The following is a 21,235-nucleotide window of genomic DNA, read 5'->3' as shown; positions in this document are numbered from 1 at the left end:
TTTGGCAGCTTGTAGAGGCATAATTCACAGCCATAAATCCTGATATCTGTGTGATTCTGGTAAAAATACCAGTCACCTATACTGTAGTATTTTGAGAGATGCAAAATTTTCTGCATTTCAGCAGAGAGTCTGGCAGGAGGAGTTGTAATCAATAAAGAAGTGGATGGATGTATGAATAGGTCAATGAAATCACAATAAGTATAAGGAGAGTTATAGACTCTATGGAATACTGAGGTCCAAAATATCACAGACCTCCTTTCTCCTTTGAGATCCAACTTTCTAAGAGGAATTTGAAAACTATCAGGTTGATTGTACAACAGCAAATGATATATGTATGATGTGTATTTGAACACTCTTTCTCTGTCCAGGCTCATGAATTGCTCATGGATTTTATTGGATATGAAGGTGGCATAATCCTATTTGACAGTAGGGGGCTGTCCTAGAGTAAATATGGACATCAAAACTAAGGTAGTCTCATCAATATACTCACTGGTTTTGAATCCTAAGATGTAGGATATCATGTCTACAATGAATCTCCCTGCTTCATTGAACCAAGAATGCAGATAAGGAGGAGGTTGTTGGGGCTGGCAATTTGGTTTCATGAATAACTGAGCAATTTTGGTTATCTCTGAACTGGGCAGTTTGGCACCTTGGTCAAGCAAGAATCCCATGGAGAGAGGAGCCAGAGGCTGTGTTGGATTAAAGTGAAGCATCTCATTTATGGATTGGGGGGTAATGTGAAAGAAGACAGTCCCAGATGGAGCCAAAACTGCTCTTTGAGTGGGGTCATAATTGGCACAGCATAAGTGGATGATATCAGGGAGCACATTTACTGAAGGGAGGTAGTAGATGGGCATGTTGGACTCCCAAATTCCATAGACATCAACATTTCTGCGGTAACTATTCCTAATTTCACAAAAAGCTTGAAGGTGAGGCTTGTCACCAATCATATCATTAATTTGGAAATCTCTATCAGCAAGGGGCAACCATTCCAATTCTTTGTGTGAAGCATTCAAGGGGGGCGCATTCAAGGCCACTGGAGCCTCCATTATACAGTCTTTGGTGATTTTTGAATTTGAGTTGTGGGTTTTATGCAGCAGTAGTAGGTAAAATATTACTTTTGGGTCCTTTCTGCGGAAATTGTAGGCGGAAACAAGCTTAAATTCAACTTAATGGGCGAATTTTTAGAGGGAAACAAAGTTCACGGGATTTCTTTGGAAAAAATGGGTGAAATAGTGGCTATGATGCAGAGGTTTGAAGGTAGCACCGTGATTTTAATTCGAATTTGGGTTCTTTGGGTGATTTTTACATAGAAATCTAGAAAAACAGGGTTTAGGAGCAGGATTCAGGTAAATACCTGTTTAATGGATGCCTTGTGCAAAATGTAGGTGCCAAACCGAGTTGAGGGGCCACGCTGTGGAGTCAATTTCTCTGGGTGGCGGACTGTGCAGTGGAAATGCCGGTTTGAACGTAAAAAACCATGTAGAGGTTGTGCAGCAAAAACAAAGAAAAACAAACAAAACACGACAATTTATGCCTTTTTAACAAAAATTTGATTTTGGCGGGTTTTTGGCGTGCTTTGGTTGGGTGACGTCAGCATGACATAATCTTTGTCATGTAGCGGGGGTACGGAAGCTAACCTGGCGGACACGGCAGATGCTACAGTGGTGAGGTGGCAGCTGACGTGGGCGACGATGTTAGCGGCAGGAAGTGGGGGCAGTATATGGTTTTATCGCACTGCTTTTTGGACAACGATGGTTTTGAGTGGAGCGGATGCAATAAAACGAGGTGGCGACACGTGTTTTTTGTATGACAGCGAAACCGCCAATTTCCCAGAGGCTATCGTTTGGTCATCGGAGGGGTTCCGATATCGATGTGGATCGTCCGATAGGAAAGCCCAGATCGGGCGGTTGACGGATGGGTGGAGTTGGCGGAGGCATATGGTGTGGTGGCCCACGTTAATTTTTAACGCTTTGTAATGTTTTTGCGTGTATTTTTAGACTTTTAGGTTTGCGGGTTGGTTATTCATTTAACCAAATGTTAAATGAAATCCACTATTATATGCGCGTGGGGAGGGTTGTCCACAAGGTTTCGGGTAAACCTTGGACCCCCTAAAACGTTAACATATGGCTTTAATCAAGCCCGGGGTAGAGTATTAAAACTTTGGGGTTTTGTGTATTTTATATATAATAGGGGCGGGGAAAACTTTACATAGGAGTTATATAATAGAGTTAGGATGTTAATATGAGAAATGTTTTCAAACAAAGCACTAAGCAAAAGGTGAAACTTAGGCTTAGGGAATAAAGGGATCCAAGTCATGAACTTTTAAAGACTTAGCATAAATGGAAGAAAAGGATTTTTACACAAGAAATGTGGCTTAGTTCTCTTAAGTAAAACCAGGATTTCACTTAGTCTTTTTCATGAAATGAAGGGAACTAGGAACACTAAGCAGATCTCAATGTCCTTGAGGGGATGTTAGTAAATGTTCTTGGAGAAATTAGAGGGGAAATTAGTCATGCTTCAACTGCTTTGCAGTCACCTTGCCATGGTACTAATGATATCCATGAGATGCAGTATCTTGAAAAGACAAAATTGTTTACAATCCTGCTTCTACAACATCCAAACTACCTACCCAGCCTAATACACCTAACATTTTTTCTTCTTTTTTGATTGGGTGCATTTGAACTAGCAAACCCCTTACTCTCTTCTTTTCTTTTAGCTTCCCTCATATCTAAGTCTGTCCTTATTTCTTCCAGGGGCTCAGATTTCACTGTTGAGCACCCTTGCTTCTCTACCTAACTACTTATCTGCCAAGCTTAAACTGTTTGAACAGACCTTATTTTCTAGTTCTAAGACAAGAAATTTAAACTTTAAACATGGAGAGGCCAAGATTTGAACTGTTGGACCATCCATCAAGTGTGACAGAAGTCACTGATTGCACATTTTGAACTTCTTTACAAAAATAGGATAGCAGTGGCATTTTGGACTAGCACACTTTCCTAGTCTTTTCTTTGGGGTTCATTTTCTTTGTTTTTTGACCAATTCATTCTTTTTTCCCTTTGATTTTTCTTTTAGGCATACCCTCTTTTCATTTTTAAAATTTTTTATTTTTTTGAAAATATGGAACCTTTGCAGCATGGAAAGGATGAACATATTTGGCATTTTAACAGTCAATCATGAAATATGACACCTATTGGTATAGGAACCTAACAGTGGCTCCACTTGGGGATGGCTTTTCCAGGTGAAAAGCCAAGAATAGCAGGTCAGATGGCCTTACATTCAACTCTTGTTGCAATCTGAAACTTTTCCTTTGCTGTAAATAACCAAACTGTATCTCTGTAACATATACACCCCTCTTGTAAGCTGGTTTGAATAATTACAACTCTGTCTTTGATAGTTTTTCTGAGTGTTTGCCATCAGATTTTTAGCTCCCAAGTCTTATTCCTCAAGTCTTCTGATAAACTCAAAATGTAATACAAAAGGTGGCACAATTCCTTGCCTTTTTCTCAAAACTTGCTGCATCTTATTCCCTATCTTATTGTTGTAACAAACTGCAGAAAATAGACACTATTATGTACAAATTACAGTCCTATATCAACAAAGTGGATCAAAATAATGTTTGAGCATTCGACCATTGACTGGCCCATCCTCTACCTCTGTACCATCTAGGCTTCTCAAAAGTAGGTGTTGTTTCCTTGTACAGCCTGAATAGCAAAAGGTCCTTTCCATAGGAAATCAAATTTACCATGTTTTCTTTTATCTTCCCTTCTAGAATCCCACTTCAGTACTTTGTCTCCTATAAAAAAATCCTCTATCTTTGTCCTCTTTTCAAATATCTTCTTAAGTTTTGCTTGGAGAATCTGAGATCTTTGATACACTTCCTCTCTAGTCTGCTGTAAATAAATTGTTTGATTTATTCTCCTTTGAATATCATTGGGTTTTGCATGTATTTCTTGCAGCAATTTTATCACAGGGATTCCTAATGATGAAGGGAATACAACCTCCATGCCATAAACCAACTCATAGGGGCTTGTTCCAATGGATCTTTATGTAGTTAACTGTTTTCGGGAAAAGTGTCTATTCAGAACGACCCTATCCCACTGGGTTGTGACAGAGACCTCAGAAACAAACAAGGAAAACTACTCTTGTATTCTTCTTTATGAACTATAAACGAAGATGATTAAGATGAATCGACCTGTGTCTTGCGCTAGTTGTTCGATCCAATCTCTCTTCTCTTTGCTAGCTTCCAACGATCTGCTCCCTCACTTGCCCAGCATCACCAAGTTCCTGCAAGTTCACAGAAGAGAGAAACTACACAAAGACATAGATTTATGTTCATAAAAAGCTTAGGATCAGATTTAAGCTAAACATACAAATATAACACACATCAGATATACAAGCATGTAGGAGAAACTCAAGTAGTTTTATTGATAAAACAAGAAGATCCAGGAGGAGTTACAACCAATGATTCCTGATCCAGCATCAACCTCCCAGCATAGAATCCCTTCTTCACCTCCAACAAAGCATAGATCACCCAATACTCTGATATCTATCACAAAACCAACAGCAATTCTCTGCAATGTACAAAATTCCAGCCTCCGGATCTCTTGGTGAGGGATCCATATATAGATGTATGCAAAGAGGATGAGTCAGCTCATGAATTGATTAGTGGCTTCTCTCTGTCAGTTCTTGCTTCCACTTGGAGACTGAGAGCCTCTTACTCATCACTGGTCGAATTCAGTGAGGCAAGTGTCATTGGAGAAGATTCTGGAAGCTTCCATTGTCTCTCCACCTCGTTGAATGACTCTGCCACTTGTTATGTCCCGCTCAACGTACCCTGGTAGTGCATTCAAGTGCGTTGCAACACACCTAGCCAGTGTATTTGGGTGCTTTGCAACGCAGCCAGCTAGTGGAGCACTTGAAATGATCCTGTTTTGACTAGTTTTGAGCAGTTTCTGGTGGAAAACTTCTGGGAGAAGCTGTAATTTGTTGACCTTGTTTCTTTAGGAGCTGGAACAACACTTTTAGGGACTTAGGATCCCTTGGTTTATGGACATTTCATGCTTATAGCTGTAAGGCACAAAAATGTCTATAACATTAACCTGTCTGCCCAAAGTGCATTAACAAGCTTTTTGTGCCAATTCTTCTTGTTTTCCTCCAATACTTTCTTTATGATATTGATCAAGCTTTTATTGGATGAATCAGCTAGACCATTACCCTGAGGATAATAGGCTGTGGAGTGGCCTAAGGTAATATGGTATTTGTGGCAAAAATTGATCATTCTTTTGGATTTAAAGGCAGCAACATTGTCAGTTATTATCTTTTCCGGACAGCCAAATCTAGATAGGATATTGGTTTCTAAGAATTGCATGATGACTGAGTCATTGGCTTGCCTACAAGGGATGGCTTCTATCCACTTGGTGAAGTAGTCTATGGTAGTTAAAATCCACTTATGCTGGCCAGAAGAGGGAGGGTGAATTTCTCCAATGAAATCTAAACCCCATTGTTGAAATGGTCTCTCAGTGGAAATGGGTTTTAGGGGTAAAGGTAAAAGCTTTCTCTTACCTTCAAAGACTTGACATTTATGGCAAGAAACTACAAATTTATTTACATCAGCAAACAGGGAGGGCCAATAAAAACTAGCTCTTAAGATTTTATCAGCAGTTGATTTCCAATACAAATGTCCACCACAGTCCCCTGCATGAAATTCCTTAAGCACTTTGTTAGTTTTATCCTTTGTTAAGCAATTCAACAAAATGCCTTCATGATCTTTCCAAAATAAAATGTTGTCTATAATACAAAACTTTGAAGCTTTCATTTTCAAGAATCTCTTTTTGGTTCTGGATAACCCTGGAGGAGCCTGCAGGTTTAACAATACATAAATTATATCAACATAGCAAGGTGATTGTAAGAATTCTTGATTGATCTATGGAGTCACCATCTCCTGTTCATTATCCAGTTCATTAATGTCGAGGGCTTGAAAGTTGGTTTCAGTCATCAATTTAGCTAATCCTTGTCCTTTTATTAGCTTTGTTGGTTTAATTTCAATGTCATATTCCAAGATGTTAGCTATCCATTTGCCTCTTTTTCCTTCAATTCCTTCTTGAGTTAGAATGTATTTGACTACAACATTTGGCACATAAGCTATTATATGAGAGTATAAGATATAAAATCTGAAATCCTTGATGGCCTTTACAAGGGCATAAGCCTGTTTCTCCATGCTTTGATATTTTAAAGGTGCATCTCTAAGTGCTTTGCTGAAAAAACAATGGGCTTCTCACACCCTTGATGATCTTTTTGTAAGAGGACAACAACAATAGTATGTTCTGATGCAAAGGAAAAGATTATAAAATCTCTATCAAATTTCAGGCTTGTGAGGACTGGTGTTTTAGTTAAAGCTATTTTGATTTCTTCAAAGGCTTGCTTAGCTTCTATTGTCCATTTGACTTTGGAATCTTTCTTGAGCATGTTGTTCAGCAATCTTATTAGTTCAGCCAAGTTGGGTATGAATCTTCTTAGAAAATTGATCTTTCCTAAAAAAGCTTGTAGTTCTTTGATATTCCTAGGGTGAGGCACTTGGAGAATAGCTTGTATTCTATCTGGGTCAATTCTAATGCCATCCTTTGAGATTATGTGACCTAGGAGTTTTCCTTCTTCTAGGCCAAACAATGATTTCTTTGGGTTCAATGATATGCCATATTTTCTGCAAATTAGGAACACTTGTCTTAAATGCTCTAAATGTTCTTGGTCTGATTTGGAAAAAGCAGTGAGATCATCAAGATATATGACTAGAAAGTCATGGATTTCTTTTGCAAAGGCTATGTCCATTGCTCATTGAAATGTGGCCCTGCATTTTTAAGTCCAAAAGGCATTTTTACATACTTGAAGGTTCCCCAAGGTGTTGTAAAAGCAGTTTTATCTTGATCATCCGGGTGAACTAAGATCTGATTAAATCCTGAGAATCCATCTAACAGTGAAATCCTAGAAGCTCCCACTACCCTTTGTAAAATGTGATCCATCTTGGGTAAGGGGTAGTGGTCTTTGAGAGAAACTTTATTCAGATTTCTTAAGTCAACACACAGTCTTATCTCTCCCGTTTTCTTCCTAGTGGGCACTAGATTTGAAATCCATTCTGAAAATCTAATAGGTGTGATTATTCCAGCTTCATACATTCTTTTGACTTCCTTTTCAATCAAGGGGAGGAGGACAGGATTCACCCTTCTAAGTTTTTGTTTAAAAGGTTTTTGATTCTCTTTTAAGGGTATTGTGTGCTGGATCACTGAGGTATCATAGGACTTGAGGTCTTCATAGCTCCATGCAAAAACATCTTGAAATTCTTTAAACAACTCAATGTATTTCGGTTTTTTATCAAGAGGCAAGGCTTTAGACAATTTTACCATCTTAGGATCTTCTACAGTTCCTATATTACAGTCCTCAATTTCTGCGTTTAATGGCTACATTTTTGGCTTTCTTGGGATATCATTAGAGTCAAAAATATCCTCCAAAGGAGTCAAGCCTGTGGGTAAAAAATTATCCTTTAACTCAATTACTTCAGACTCTCCCTCAACAATTTCATCAAAGTCCATTTGCTTCAGTTCTTGTAAATTTTTGCTAGTAAAGATTGTTGGATGCAAAATGTGATTTGATGTTTCAACTGATATATTAGTTTCTATTTTGACTATTTGCTGTTCTTCACAAATGGTGCTTGTATTTATATTTGTTCTTGAGAATTCCTCTTTCAAATTTAGGAAATTGTTGATTTGTGTGTCATTTTCAAACACTTGCCAATTTTTAACATTGTCTGGAACAATAGTCCTGTGTTTAATTTCAGCAAAAAAATGATGGTTAGGCTCAAATGGAAGCTTGCAAGTGCTAGCAAATGTTGCCAAACTGTGAGCATGTAAATTGTGGTTTCTCGGAATTTTGGTAAGTTGTGATTCTAGAAAGGTATTAAGTATTTCAATTGCTGCCCCTCTATAAGCCCTTAGCCTGAGATCATTTGTAACAAAGTTTCCCTTCATCTGTTGAATAATCAAATCAGAGTCTCCCAAAATTGAAATCCTAGTTGCCCCTAGACTTTTAATGAGTTTGAGTCCCAGCAGAAGGGCTTCATATTCAGCCATATTGTTTGTACATCTGAAATTCAGCCTATATGCATGTCCTTCAGCATGATCATTTTGCATATTGTGTACCCAAATCCCTGCCCCTGCTCCTAATTTATTCACTGACCCATCAAATTCTAGATACCATAGGATTTCTTGATTACAACTAGCATTAGGAGTTTTGAAAACTTGCTTAGTGGGCAGATTTGGATTTTGTAACTCATATGGTTTGCCTTGTGTGTCTATTACATCAATTATTTCAACAATTTCTAAATCTTGAGCAGTAAATTCTTGGGACATATTTCAGCATTGTATAAGATGAAAGAATCCATATCAGAATGCATGGAATAAATGGGGAAATTTTGGGGCTTCTCTTGGCTACTGACCACATATTTCATCAATGTTTCCCGGTACAATCTCTTTGGCTGGCCAAAGACTAAAATGGTGGCATAGGACATGTCTAGCTGCAAAGATCTTTGGAATTTTGCACCCCAAGATCTGGACAAAAGCATTCCATACTTTGGTGGGATATCAGCTACCACTACATCCATTAAAATTGTCTTGGCAGGGTATTGCACTAGAGATACACACAAATCTTTGATTAGGCCTAGACACCTGACCTGGCTAGAATCAAATGAAAACAAGTCTTTATATGGCCTCGTGATATCTAGGTCCAATCTTTCCATCACAGACTTAGGCATTAGATTATGGGAAGCTCTCGAATCAAACATTGCATTATGTAGTACTTTGTCATGAATGTTTAGGCTTACATAGAATGGAGGAACTCCTCCATCTACTATTTTACCATTTACTTCAGGGCCAAAAATTAGTTCTGGTTGGTCATCTAAAACATTCACTACATCTCTATTCTCTGATATTTGAAGTGACCTGCTGATTTGTTGTCTATAAACCTCATGTTTAGCCAATTCGGACAATGGAATGACTATTTTTAACTTGCCTGTTTCGGTTTCCAGATTGAAGGGTTTTTCCACTTGAATCTTTGCATTCCGGGCAACAAGATTTTCCATTTTAAGTATGGGGGATTTACGCAGTGCATTATATTAGATATCATTTTTGGGATTCAACTGCGTTAAGTAAGTCATTCAAACGTATGACCATTTCCATGAGAGGTAGTCGTAACTGACTAATTTCTCATGATTTTTGAATAGTTCACTTAGCACTCATTGCATCGGGTGATGCTCACAAGGGTGAAGAAGTGGGATTGAAACTAGTGAAATGTGGAGAACGAATCACATAGCATCAATCATCACTTTCGGGGCTTGCACCCGGTAACCAGGACTTCCCAGGAGGTCACCCATCCCAGTTAAGCGCGCTTGAGCCAGAGGAGTTCTGGGATGGGTGACCTCCTGGGAAGTCCTGGTTACCGGGTGCAAGCCCCGGAAGTGATGATTGATGCTATGTGATTCGTTCTCCACATTTCACTAGTTTCAATCCCACTTCTTCACCCTTGTGAGCATCACCCGATGCAATGAGTGCTAAGTGAACTATTCAAAAATCATGAGAAATTAGTCAGTTACGACTACCTCTCATGGAAATGGTCATACGTTTGAATGACTTACTTAACGCAGTTGAATCCCAAAAATGATATCTAATATAATGCACTGCGTAAATCCCCCATACTTAAATTCAAAAAGAGTCAAGGGATCTCTACTTGAATGGTTCATGAGGCACAATACTTGCTAAGGTTTTGCAAATGGGGTAGCAAGCTAAGTGGGCTTGATTGTGGGGAAAAACTCCACAGTTAAGCGTGCTTGAGCCAGAGGAGTTCTGGGATGGGTGACCTCCTGGGAAGTCCTGGTTACCGGGTGCAAGCCCCGGAAGTGATGATTGATGCTATGTGATTCGTTCTCCACATTTCACTAGTTTCAATCCCACTTCTTCACCCCTGTGAGCATCACCCGATGCAATGAGTGCTAAGTGAACTATTCAAAAATCATGAGAAATTAGTCAGTTACGACTACCTCTCATGGAAATGGTCATACGTTTGAATGACTTACTTAACGCAGTTGAATCCCAAAAATGATATCTAATATAATGCACTGCGTAAATCCCCCATACTTAAATTCAAAAAGAGTCAAGGGATCTCTACTTGAATGGTTCATGAGGCACAATACTTGCTAAGGTTTTGCAAATGGGGTAGCAAGCTAAGTGGGCTTGATTGTGGGGAAAAACTCCACAGTTAAGCGCGCTTGAGCCAGAGGAGTTCTGGGATGGGTGACCTCCTGGGAAGTCCTGGTTACCGGGTGCAAGCCCCGGAAGTGATGATTGATGCTATGTGATTCGTTCTCCACATTTCACTAGTTTCAATCCCACTTCTTCACCCCTGTGAGCATCACCCGATGCAATGAGTGCTAAGTGAACTATTCAAAAATCATGAGAAATTAGTCAGTTACGACTACCTCTCATGGAAATGGTCATACGTTTGAATGACTTACTTAACGCAGTCGAATCCCAAAAATGATATCTAAGATTTTCCATTTCTGGTGTGTTTTCAGTGACTTTTTCTCTATCAGGAGTGCTATTATGAATTGCATCTACTTTAAAGTTACTTTCAGGAGAGCTTTTTACATTTTCTTTTGGAGGGAAGGAGGTGGATGGCCGATTATTTGATGGCTGTAAGTCTGATATGTCCTCAACCGTGGGCTCTCTTAGGTTGAGGTCTGTTTTAGCATGGAGTTCTGTAGGGAGGTTTTATCCTTTGCCTTTTTAGGCTGCTTGGTGTCTTTCTGCTTGTTGGGTTCAGGAGCATCTATTTTTCTGCTTCTCAACTTGTATTGTTTATGAACCTCATAGAGAGCTGCATCATATCCCTCTCTGAAATCAAATGATTCCCCGGATTTGGTTTGAAATTGATTGAAAGTATGAGCTTCTTGGTCATCCTGGGTTAAAAAAATTTGTTGTTCACTGTTTAGACCCATTAGATTGATTTGAGTATCCTCTGTTGGCTCACTAGAGGTTGAAGCTTTAGCATAGTTCTCTTAAAATGGAGGTCTGATGTTTTGGTCAGGACCAGCCTTTCCGGTATTAGGATTTTGATTTTTCCTAAAGTTTGGATTTCTTGTGGTGTTACTTGGTTGACCTTCCCAAGAAGATTTCCTTTCAATGGTTTCTACTCTATCACCTAATCTATCCATTCCTTTGATAATTGCATCTAGTTTCTGCTCAAATGCAGAAGGCTCCTCTTTGAAGGCAGTCCTTCTTTCAGCTCTAGCTCGAGCTCTTTTAGAGATCAAATTGGCCTCTACACTAATAGCTATGCTCTACATGTCTTCTAGGCTTGGAGGAGCTCTTTCCCTTAGCTAATATGCCATGTCAGAATCAAATCCATCAGGGAATTTGATCAAGGCCAAGTCTAGTGGAGTTTTAAGGTTTTGAGGAATAGCATTGTACACATTATTGAATCTGGCACAATAGTCTTGGACAGTTTCTTGTGGGCCCCTTTTCAGGCTTTCATATTCTGATAGAATATGTAATGGGTCCTTCTTCTTTTCCCATCTATTCAAAAAGGTTCGATAAAGGGCATCTGGATCAGCAATTGTGTTTACCAGTAATTATGATTTTCCATAATATTAGTTATATTTTTCACCTAATATAGCTAATTCTCTAATAATATTAATAGAAGATTTAGATTATTATTTAGTTATTTAGCTGATTGACTTAATGACCAATCTAATTAAAATATTAAATTTGGTATAGATCTAACTTACCAGAGACCTTGAATTAATTATCACACAACTATCTAGTAGAAAAATAGGGTTTGGTACCTTTACATTGGAATAATATTTAAATATGATATATTAAGGGATATAATAACCATCTTAATTAAAATAGGTACATAATAAGAATAATACACCTAATTATTTTAAATTTACCAGTAGATTTACCTAATTATTTTAAAATTTACCAAATATTTACCTATATTTAGCTTTTAAGAGAAATATTAATTGAATAATAATTTTTTAGTAGTTTGACCAGGGTCTCTTGGTCAAATTAGCCGTTAGAAATGTAGCCGTTGGGATCTCTGCACACTCTATTTATTCACGCTAAGCTAGTTTGGTTCTTCAACTTGTCCTGACGATGAACCACACTAGTTGGTTCGAAACGCGTCGACAAAAGATTCGCTATGTGATTTTGCCGAAGATTATCTTACAATTGTGTTTACTGCGAGTGCCCTAAACCAGGTCCTTACATCACCGGTTAAGCTTTGGACAAAAATTTTCATTCTGACATCATTTTCATCAATTTCATAGTTCTCAAAATAGTCCATCATTTTCTTAGTATGTTGTTGTGCTGTGTAGGTGCCAGTACCATCAAAATAGGTGATTTTGCTTTGATAATCTTGATTCATAGCCCCTGGATTAGCGGGCAATTGCAGAGGAGCATATTGATTTGCCATATTTGTAGGTATAAATGGGACAGTTGGAAGCACAGGGATAACAGTCGAGACAACTAGAGTGGATGGAGGAGTGGAAAAGATGCTTTGAAGTGATGATGGTGAACTAGAAGAAGTTGTAGCAACAGCAGAAAGCACTACTGCTTTTCCGTGAGTAAGCTCAAATTGGGTAAGGTTTTGCTAAAGTGTATCAATGTTTAAATTAGCAGAATTTTCTAGACTTTCTTGTCTTCTAAGGCTCTTAGAGATCAAGTTAGGATTTTCAGAAATATCTAGAGGATTAGGATTTGGATTTGATCTAGTGTAACGGGTTTTCTTCTTTGGAGCCAACTTCTAAATCTGCTTTTAGGTTCTTTCTGGAAGTTTTTGAAGAATAAAAGTTTTGAAGATATCTTTCTACGAAAATATGAGTTGTGAGAGTCTTGAATTTTCCTGAAAATTCTAAAAAAGGAAACTGATCGAATTTTTGAGACAGCTGTTTAAAGCCTAAAACTAGATTGGAGATAGATTGAAGCAGCTTTTATTTACTCCTGTAATTGCATAGCAAGAATAGTTTCAAAGGTTACCTGGCTAACTTCAGGCTCCATCTGTAGCTTTAGAAACTAGACAGCAGTAACAAACAGTCATTTAGTTTCCCAGTGGAGTCACCAAAGATGTTATCACACAGGTTGTTCCCCAAAAGTTGTGAGAAAATGGAATACGGCTGAGGTAACCACTAACCAATCTTTTAGATACAGATTCTAGCCAATCTGCAGCCAGAGAGGGCTCTCTCTTTATGATTTAGCTTTGTTTTGCTATATGTTAGGCTAGTTATGAAGTGCAGGTAGTTGTTTGATTTTTGGATGGTGACATTCAATAGAACAGGGCTGCAAAGCATGAGAAGTCAGACCATTGGGTTAATGGAGTCAAATGAAAATAAACTTCTGGGTATGGTTTCTTGGACAAAAGGAGGAACTATAGAGCAAGATAATTAAACGTGGAACAATTTTCAAGTTGGAATCAGGTGAAATGGAGTCAGGGGATGAAAGGCAATTAAGAATCTTTCATCATGCTAACAGAGGGAAAGTGGGTAAATATTACCAAGGAGTAGCTAAGAATTCCTTAATTATATTCAGGGTGTAAGAACCAGGGAGACAGGAGTAGTCAAGAATTCCTGCCTATGCTAGTCCTGAAGAAAACATAAAAATGACAGGAATTGAACACAGAGTACAGCGAAGTAAATTCTGAGCTATTATTTTTTCCTGCAATTTAGAACATGATATTTAGATGATATATAAAACATAGAAATAGTAAAACAAGAGTTAAAAAGACTTATTGATCCATGAGATAATTCAAGAATTCTGCAACATGGGCTTCTGCCATCAATTCCATAACCAGAGAGTTCATCAGCAAAGCATTCCAGCAACCTTTATTCAGAAGAGTTCTCAAGTTTACAGCGCAGTTCCAGAATGATATTCACCAACCCCTTATACTTAGATTGGGGAGGTATTTGTACAAAAATGTTTCCAAAATATCTCAAAGAGATAATATCTTGCAATAACTTCTTTCACCTACTCTATAGAAGGAGTAAATGCTCTTGGGAACAGAGAGAAATGAATGCAGAAGTGAGAAAATGCTATGTTGGCCATTTTGTTGGTGAGATGCATTGATTGTTTGCCCAGTAAGTCGGCCGATGGATATTTTAGTGAAAACCCGTGCTGCTGGCGTTGCTTTCTTGGGTGCTTTTTCCTGCACTTTAATTGACTGCTGCCCAGCGCGATTTTTTACCTGTTCTTTTCTTCACTTTATGGCATCTGTTATGTTCTGAAAAAATAAACAAAACTTTGAAATCTGCCTACAGAATTTCCAGCATACTCTGCCACCATTCATCATCTGGTAATTGGTGCCTACGCATTTTAATTAGAGTTTCATCTGCATCTGTGTACCTAAAAAAAGTGGGTTGGACTGTGAAAAGATGCCTCACTTCATGTTCAATAAAAAACAAATTCTCCAAATTGTCATATAGGCTCTGTCCAGATGGGAGTGCCTTCTCTCCTGTAGAACTTGATGATGCTGTAGCTTGGCTATCCACATATGTATTTAATTTGTGTACATAGGCTGCATGTGACATTAGTCTGTAGTCATCAGTTAACAAACTGGGCAGACCCTTTTCCACCAAAGCTGTAAACTTCTGTGTGAAGGCCTTTATTTCCATTTGCATTTCCTGGCACTTACTTTCTAGATTTTGTATGAAATTCCTCATGGCTAGAACCCTTTTAATTATTAAAATAGTGCTTGTTCTGTCCCTGATATTTAGTTTTGCCAGATCTTCTTTGGTGTGGGTGTTCAGGAAATGTATTAGCCTATTGGCCTGTTCGGGCATGTTTCCCAATGAATCCCTGGCCTTTTGAATTTCTTCTTAAGCTGCTGCCACCAAATCAATCTGCTCACGAATTATCTGTATTGATTTCCACATATTAGTGATGGATTGGCCAATGTTGGCCCATAAAGTGCTCCTAATTTCTGCCAGAGGTTTGTCTAATAAGAGGTCATTTTCCAATGCCTTTACTTTGTTTTCCAATGTTTTCACCTCCCTTGTTTTTTCTGCTACAGTCATCTTGGATTTATCATAAATTACTTCCAATTTTGCCAATTGCTCTTTGGCGCCTTTTAACTCTGACACCTGGAGTCTTAGATCCTCCATGGCCTTTATTAGTTCTTGAGTAGTCATGGTAGTGTTGTTGCTTGCTGCTGTTGTTGTTGAAGTTCTTGGTGTTGTTGATGCCGGGACAGTGGGAGGGACTGTTGTTGTGACTGTAGAAGGAGTAGCTGTAACTATTGGAGCTATTTGAGATGCCTGAGAGGCCAACTCTCCCTGTTTTCCTTGTAGTGCTTCCTCCAATGCCTTCTCTGTTTCTGCCAATATCTCATTCATTTTCATTAGCAGTTCCATTGCATCTTCGTGTGATTTTTGTTCAACAATCTCTGTAGTTTTGGGATGCATGGTAATGGCCAGTTTGAGCTGCTTCCTGAGAGCTGCAATGTCTTCTTCTTTCTTTCTTATTAATGCTTGGACGCCTTTGGGATCCTTTGGATCATGTCCCAGCTCTATCATAATCTCTTCTAAGGATTTAATTCTGTTATCCTTAGCCAAAGAGGAAGCCTTTTCCAATTCCAATTGAGCAGAAGTATTATTTAAAGAATTCTGCAATTTGTGGGCCAGCAATGCCTTATTTGCTAATGTGGAGTATACCATTTCCCCGGTTTGCTTATGTAATTCAATCTGGTCCATTGGCTAATACTTCTAGATTGGTCCTGATGTAATCTGCAGCTGACTGTGGCTGTAGCATTTTGGGCTTGAAGTGACTAAGGATCATCTTTCCTTCTTGGATGTCGTATGCTGACATTAACCTTTGTTGATTTGTGGGTGACATCTTCAGCAAGTGATTGTAAAGTTGAATCCTTATTGGCTCATTCTTTGCTTTTATTTCGGTGAATGTTCTCTTAATGTCTGAGCCTTGCTTACTTTTTTGCCTGGCAGAAGAGAATTCCACACTATGTTGTCTTCCAATCTCTTGTCCTTGTGAACTGGCTGATGTTTCTGTGACTGGAGATGTATCCTGGCTGACTGCTCTTTCTTCCCTTGGACTGTCTGTGATTTCCTAAATGAATTCCTCCTTTGAATGGGGGTTCAATCCCTGCCTTTTTTCCCCTGGTTGCTTTTCAGGACCGCTGATCGGTGTGTCTTCTTGCATGTCCCTTTTCTTGCCTCTCTCCTCATTTAGAGGAGTTTGTAGTATAGGGATTTCTAGTGCTTTTGTCTGAGCTGGAGGGACCTGCCCTTGGCCTTGTTCCTTTGATGTAGCTAGCTGGTCTATCATTATATCTTGCTCTGAACCTATTACCTCCTTGCCTTTTGCTGACCCTGTGCTAGCTTTTGTGTGGGCTGCTGAGAAGTCCAGGCAAAAGATGTATCACCTCCTGTGTGCTGAGGTAGCTTGAAGGATACCTATCCAAAAGAGTCCAGGTCAAGCATTTTTTCAAGCTCTTTCATGGCTTTTTCCAATTTCTCTTCCTTAGTTATCTCTTCAACTAATGTGCCTTCTACCCATTCTTGTTGGTTAGCATATTGTTGAATTTCATGGATTTTGTGGTGAACATATGCTGTGGGCTTGTTTTTCACTTTTCTATAACTTATGAAATGTTCAGGGTCATATGGTGCCCAATAAAAGCTTTGTTTCAGCATAAGTTGCTCCCTTAAAATCTTATTAGCCTCCTCCCAGGCTTCCCTTTTATTGAAGATAAAAGGGCCCAATTGATTTCTTATCTTGAGTTGTGCCTTTTTCCTAGCACCATAGAAATGATTCAAATCTAAACTAATAAATTGCCTGAAGTATTCCAGGGAAAACAGTCTCATAGGTACATACTTTGTCAGCTTGTAGGGGCATAATTCACAGCCATAAATCCTGATCTTTGTGTGATTCTGGTAAAAATACCAGTCACCTATACTGTAGTCTTTTGAGAGATGCAAAATTTTCTGCATTTCAGCAGAGAGTCTGGCAGGAGGAGTTGTAATCAATAAAGAAGTGGCTGGATGTATGAACAGGTCAATGAACTCACAATAAGTATAAGGAGAGTTATAGACTATGTGGAATACTGAGGTCCAGAATATCACAGACCTCCTTTCTCCTTTGAGATCCAACTTTCTAAGAGGAATTTGAAAACTATCAGGTTGATTGTACAACAGCAAATGATATATGTATGATGTGTATTTGAACACTCTTTCTTTGTCCAGGCTCATGAATTGCTCATGGATTTTATTGGCTATGAAGGTGGCATAATCATATTTGACAGTAGGGGGCTGTCCTGGAGTAAATATGGACATCAAAACTAAGGTATTCTCATCAATATACTCATTGGTTTTGAATCCTAAGATGTAGGATATCATGTCTACAATGAATCTCCCCGCTTCATTTAACCAAGAATGTAGATAAGGAGGAGGTTGCTGGGGCTGGAAATTTGGTTTCATGAATAACTGAGCAATTCTGGTTATCTCTGAACTGGGAAGTTTGGCACCTTGGTCAAGCAAGAATCCCATGGAGAGAGGAGCCAGAGGCTGTGTTGGATTAAAGTGAAGCATCTCATTTATGGATTGGGGGTAGTGTGAAACAAGACAGTCCTAGATGGAGCCAAAACTTCTCTTTGAGTGGGGTCATAATTGGCACAACATAAGTGGATGATATCAGGGAGCACATTTACTGAAGGGAGGTAGTAGATGGGCATGTTGGACTCCCAAATTCCATAGACATCAGCATTGCTACGGTAACTATTCCTAATTTCACAAAAATCTTGAAGGTGAGGCTTGTCACCAATCATATCATTAATTTGGAAATCTCTGTCAGCAAGGGGCAGCCATTCCAATTCTTTGTGTGGTGCATTCAAGGGGGCAACATTCAGGGCCACTGGAGCCTCCATTATACAGTCTTTGGTGATTTTTGAATTTGAATTGTGGGTTTTATGCAGCAGCAGCAGGTAAAATAGTAGTTTTGGGTCCTTTCTGCGGAAATTGCAGGCGGAAACAAGCTTAAATTCAGCTTAATGGGCGAATTTGCAGAGGGAAACAGAGTTCACGGGATTTCTTTGGAAAAAATGGGTAAAACAGTGGCTATGATGCAGAGGTTTGAAGGCAGCACCGTGATTTTAATTCGAATTTGGGTTCTCCGGGCGATTTTTACAGAGAAAGCTAGAAAAATAGGGTTTAGGAGCAGGATTCGGGTAAATACCTGTTTAATGGACACCCTGTGCAAAATGTAGGTGGCAGACTGAGCTGAGGGGCCGCGCTGTGGAGTCAATTTCTCTAGGTGGTGGACTGTGCAGTGGAAATGCCGCTTTGAATGTAAAAAACCATGCAGAGGTTGGGCAGCAGAAACAAAGAAAAACAAACAAAACACGACAATTTACGCCTTTTTAACAAAAATTTGATTTTGGCGGGTTTTTGGCGTGCTTTGGTCGGGTGATGTCAGCATGACGTAATCTTTGTCATGTAGCGGGGGTACGGAAGCTGACTTGGCGCTGACGTGGCAGACATGGCGGATGCTACAGTGGTGAGATGGCAGCTGACGTGGGTGTTGATGTGGGCGACGATGTCAGCGGTAGGAAGTGGGGGCGGTATATGGTTTTATCGGACCACTTTTTGGACAACGGCGGTTTTGAGTGGAGCGGATGTGATAAAACGAGGTGGCGACATGTGTTTTTTGTACGACGGCGAAACCGCCAATTTCCTGGAGGCTATTGTTCGGTCATCTGAGGGGTTCCGATATCGACGTGGATCATCCGATGGGAAAGCCCGGATCAGACGGTTGACGGATGGGTGGAGTTGGAAGAGGCGTATGGTATGGTGGCCCACGTTAATTTTTAATGCTTTGTAATGTTTTTGCGTGTATTTTTAGACTTTTAGGTTTGTGGGTTGGTTATTCATTTAACCAAATGTTAAATGAAATCCACTGTTATATGCTCATGGGGAGGGTTGTCCACAAGGTTTCAGGTAAACCTTGGACCCCCTAAAACATTAACATATGGCTTTAATCAAGCCCGGGGTGGAGTATTAAAACTTTGGGGTTTTGTGTATTTTATATATAATAGGGGTGGGGAAAAATTTACATAGGAGTTATATAATAGAGTTAGGATGTTAATATGAGAAATGTTTTGAAACAAAGCACTAAGCAAAAGGTGAAACTTAGGCTTAGAGAATAAAGGGATCCAAGTCATGAACTTTTAAAGACTTAGAATAAATGGAAGTAAAGGATTTTTACACAAGAAATGTGGCTTAGTTCTCTTAAGTAAAACCAGGATTTCACTTAGTCTTTTTCATGAAATGAAGGGAACTAGGAACACTAAGTAGATCTCAATGTCCTTGAGGGGATGTTAGTAAATGTTCTTGGAGAAATGAGAGGGGAAATTAGTCATGCTTCAACTACTTTGTAGTCACCTTGCCATGGTACTAATGATATCCATGAGATGTAGTATATTGAAAAGACAAAAATTGTTTACAAGCCTGCTTTTGCAACACCCAAATTGCCTACCCAACCTAATACACCTAACATTTTTTCTTCTTTTTTGATTGGGTGCATTTGAACTAGCAAACCCTTTACTCTCTTCTTTTCTTTTAGCTGCCCTCATATCTAAGTCTGTCCTTATTTCTTCCAGGGGCTCAGATTTCACTGTTGAGCACCCTTGCTTCTCTACCTAACTACTTATCTGCCAAGCTTAAACTGTTTGAACAGACCTTATTCTCTAGTTCTAAGACAAGAAATTTAAACATGGAGAGGCCAAGATTGAGCTGTTGGGCCATCCATCAAGTGTGACAGAAGTCACTGATTGCACATTTTGAACTTCTTTACAAAAATAGGATAGCAGTGGCATTTTGGACTAGCACACTTTCCTGGTCTTTTCTTTGGGGTTCATTTTCTTTGTTTTTTGACCAATTCATTCTTTTTGCCCTTTGATTTTTCTTTTAGGGCATACCCTCTTTTCATTTTTTAAACTTTTAATTTTTTTGAAAATATGTAATCTTTGCAGCATGGAAAGGATGAACATATTTGGCATTTTAACAGTCAATCATGAAATATGACGCCTATTGGTATAGGAACCTAACAACCAGAAATCTAAAAATCTAAAAAGATAAAAAATGAAATTGGTCATTTTTCGCTTGCATAAAAAGGTTTGCATGCCCCTAGCATGATGAAAGAAGATTCTTCAGTAACCGTATGGAAAATTACTGTGGTTAAGCAAGATGATTCTTTATTAATAATTAGACAAAACACTTCTTGCACTTTTTTCGCCAAATAGACAAAGGTGAAAGGTCACCCAGACCGATCACATAACCTGCATGGAAACTTATCTCTACAGCTAGGTTTGTCCGCAAAATAGAAAAGGGTGCATGCCCCCTGAGCTTCGTTACATTCACCGGACTACTCGCGGTAATTAGGTGGATGGAATGAAGGTTGAAGAGTCATACTCGACTCAAAGAGACCATTTAGGGATGATGTTTGACTTGGCACTGTGTTTGAACCGGGAAATGAAAGCTGGTCAATAAGTTGGACAATTTTGCCTTCATGCGGGAAACACATCACTCGAAAGAGTGTGGAAACAATAGCTTCCATGCTATAAACATAGTCATGTCCAAGGAGTAGATTGTAATCTAATGGCCCTTGGACCACCATCACGTTCAAGTGAACGGTTTTCCTTCTCAAAGTTATTGGCAACTTAGGAAGGATCCCTAATGGTCGACTGGTTCCTTTGTTAAAGCCTGATAAATTTTGTTTACTAGGCATAAGCGATGGCGAACCAAGTGCTTTCCAAGCAGTTGAGGAAAGGATACTCACTGAAGCCCCTTCATCTATGATAGTGCCAGACACAATCATTTTGTAAACTTGTACTATGATTCGGAATGGTACATTATAAGGAAGGTGATATCTTGCTAGTTGATTCCAATCAAAGGAAGCAATTAGACTGCTTGGAGGGGGTACCAAATAAACGGTTGAAATAACCCCTTGAGCAGCGAGAACTAGGGTATTCTCATCCTGTTGTGAAGGAACGGGCAGATTTCCGCCAAGTTCATTGGGCTCTGAATTAACAAAAAGAATTTGAACAGTATCGTTCTCACTCTCTTTGGGAATAATATCATCTGAAGGTGGATCTTATGAAGTCAAGACTAGGTTGACTGCCATCTCAACCTGTT

This window comes from Pinus tabuliformis, chromosome 1_2 (assembly GCF_031772625.1).
Source record: "Pinus tabuliformis cultivar Carrire ecotype Pingquan chromosome 1_2, CPIR1, whole genome shotgun sequence".
NCBI lineage: Eukaryota > Viridiplantae > Streptophyta > Pinopsida > Pinales > Pinaceae > Pinus > Pinus tabuliformis.
Note: the sequence above shows the minus strand (reverse complement) of the source record.